The following is a 3,281-nucleotide window of genomic DNA, read 5'->3' as shown; positions in this document are numbered from 1 at the left end:
TGACCTAAGGGAGCTAAGCTCCCTTTGTAAGTGTTAGGTCAGCGAGGGAGACTCTGCCCCAAGCCAAACAACACGGACTCAGACTAAAAACTCTGTTGTTCTGTCCCTCTTTGAACCAGACTCTGCTGGAACAGGAAGGTACAGTAACACCCTAGTATAGTTTTATCGAAAATAAATTCGGAAAAAACCACTTAGGGATAAGCCCAAGGCTTAAACAGAGGGAAAGGGATTGCATACCTTCTCCGAAGAAAAGAAAGCAACCGGGGAGTATAATAAAGTATACTAAGGCTCCATAAGCAATTAGCCTAGGCACCAAGAGAATCGATTACCTAATTCACCGAAACTCTCACGTATACAATCTTGGAAATATTCCACACAGTCTAAAATGTATAAAATATAGCCTAAAGCTTCAATAAAATTTTAATTACACTCGGAAAAACCATAATCATGCATTAAGTACTAGGACCAAACGACTAGGCTACATGGCCTAGCGTAGGCCAGAATGGCGAATACTTCGCCAAATAATACTAAGCACGAAAGGAAATCCTATGTAAAGCTAAATAGCTAAATTTTATTAAGCAAAACAACCAGGAATGTCACTCTGACTAACTAATTTATACCTAGCGAGTGACAGTGTCCAGGACACCTCTGGTAGGCTACGGCTCTTGTATCAAAGATTAATCCTATTAATCACTCAAAATTTTACCAAGAGCCTACATTTATACATAACAGACACTATACTCAACTTATCCGAGGTCAACGAAGACGAAGAAGCCATGAAAAGTTGAATAAATCCAAGATTTGCGAGAAAAACAGGAAAAAACACCGAGTTGTTAAGCTACGCAAAAAGGAATACAGATGGCGCCAGGATTGGCGCCAGGCACGCATACGAATCGGGGGATAGGGAAGCCTTGGGAGCGGCTCCCCTTTTTCTTTCCCGAATTCGTATCTCGTCAATCTCCCTCCTACGAGACGAATCTCTGTTCAGGTCGTAGATTGCCATGTGACGTGTCTAGAATACGTCCTCTGATATGTCGCGATATCCCTTTCACGAGGGATACTCGCTCCAGGAGTTAGAATTCTGGTACCTTAAGGTAAATTCTCTGGGAATATCGCCGTAGTTGTAATATACCCTAGGAAGCTACCCTATAGGAACTTCCATCAGGACGACATGGCTTGAGCCCAAAAATATATATATATATATATTTATTGTATATATGCATTCCACACAGAGAGAGAGAGAGAGAGAGAGAGAGAGAGAGAGAGAGAGAGAGAGAGAGAGAGAGAGAGAGAGATTTTTAGCAATCAAAACGCCAATAAATAAGGGATAAACTGTAAATTGACAAATGTACTCAATATATGCAATCAAGCAACTAAAAAGAAAAGGAAATGTTATTTAAGAAAAGGAGATGACAATATAAAAGGTGTCAGGGGAGAAGACAAATGGACCGAGAGCAGAGACTACTTAAGAATCTCAAAGAATGATAAATACCTTAATCTAATTACAACTCTGCCGGTTGGTAAGACGATAAATCGGGGACAGGTTCCACCCTTCTTTTGTTAATAAGGGAAGAATGGGTGATAAGTTAACCAGGAGGTCGGTCGTCTCACAAAGATATTCCCAGCTTAACATCTTTTGTTGAAAAGAGACAGGGAGGTAGAGAGACTGATAGGGAAAAGCAGTGGAGTTTGCTCTTGCTAATTTCCATAATCATGTTGCTTTGTTATTTAACAGTATTCATCCTTCCCCGCCCATGAATCAACAACAACAACAACAACAACAATAATAATAATAATAATAATAATAATAATAATAATAATAATAATAATAATAATAATAATAATAATAATAATATCCTTACACCACTGAATCAGCAACAACAACAACAACAATAATAATAATAATAATAATAATAATAATAATAATAATAATAATAATAATAATATCCTTACACCACTGAATCAGCAACAACAACAACAACAACAATAATAATAATAATAATAATAATAATAATAATAATAATAATAATAATAATAATAATAATAATAATAATAGTAGTAATAATAATAATGATAATATTAATAAATCTAAGAAGTATAAAACAAACTCTTCCAAGGACCTGCTAAGTTCTCTTTCCCAATATAACTAAAATGTATAATGAATAAAAAATCTGAAAAATTTTATAGTTAAAAAAATACTCAAAAGATCGACGATGGTGTTATTAAAACAAAAATGGTCATTATTTGAAAATGGGTCATCAAATGTTTTACAGTAATTCTTCATTTTCTTAAAATAACCCATTAAACCTCCCGAGGCGTCTTGAGCAAACAACTCGGGTTACGAGGAATGACCTTATTACCTTAACGCAAGGTGAGTCAATTATAAGATGTGGCTATAGAGCTGCATTATTGTACAAGTGGGTGTTATTAGATAATTCAATGCAGTACGTAGTAATGTCCTATGGGAAACCATTTTCCAGGGTTAAAGATTAATTTTCCCTATGCTAAAAGACGATTGTTTATAACAACTCACTCTACCAATCTTTTAATATATGTCTTTCTGATAAAAAACTATTTTCGTGTCCTTGCAGCTGATATGACGATCATGACTCAGGTTATGAAGAAAAAGGGCGGTATTCTCAGCGTGTGAATTATAGGATCTATTGATTTATTCTATTATTGGCAAACCTCTACCAATATTTACGTAATAATTCTACTTAAAATCGGCATACGGAATTTCATTAAAGGCAAATTCCGTGGAGGAAAAACAAAGACGAACTATGTCTAATATATGTTCTACTCTGATAGGGAAGTGTACAATATCAGTACCTGGCTTTTTCTTCAATTTGCATTTTTTTTCTATATAAAATCTAGATGCATATTTTCAAATAAGGCAGTTGTAGAAAATCTAATTGGGTCTATGGGGCTTCCCTGGCCCCAACGTTCAGTGACATTCTTTCTTGCATATTACTTAGTTTATTACACCTTATTAAAATCACCTTTGGGAAACGTGCTGTCAGTGAACCATCTGTATAGCTAAATATACTTCTATATAATACAGTAAATTATTATGGATTATAATCTAATGATGATCAGATTAAAAATAATGAAAATAGTCAATAATAATAGAAACAATATAGGTAATGAGGACAATAAGTTAATCCGCACACACACATGGTCAAGAGTGAGCGAAATAGCCATTTTAAAAGGAAAAGCTTCAAGGCAGAGGAAGTTAAAGAATTCGTGAAAAAATGAGTGAATGGCGCAGTGAGTGTAAAGAC

This window comes from Palaemon carinicauda, chromosome 8, assembly GCF_036898095.1.
Source record: "Palaemon carinicauda isolate YSFRI2023 chromosome 8, ASM3689809v2, whole genome shotgun sequence".
Classification (NCBI taxonomy): domain Eukaryota; kingdom Metazoa; phylum Arthropoda; class Malacostraca; order Decapoda; family Palaemonidae; genus Palaemon; species Palaemon carinicauda.
The sequence above is the reverse complement of the archived record's forward strand: the minus strand, read 5'-3'. Positions refer to the sequence as shown.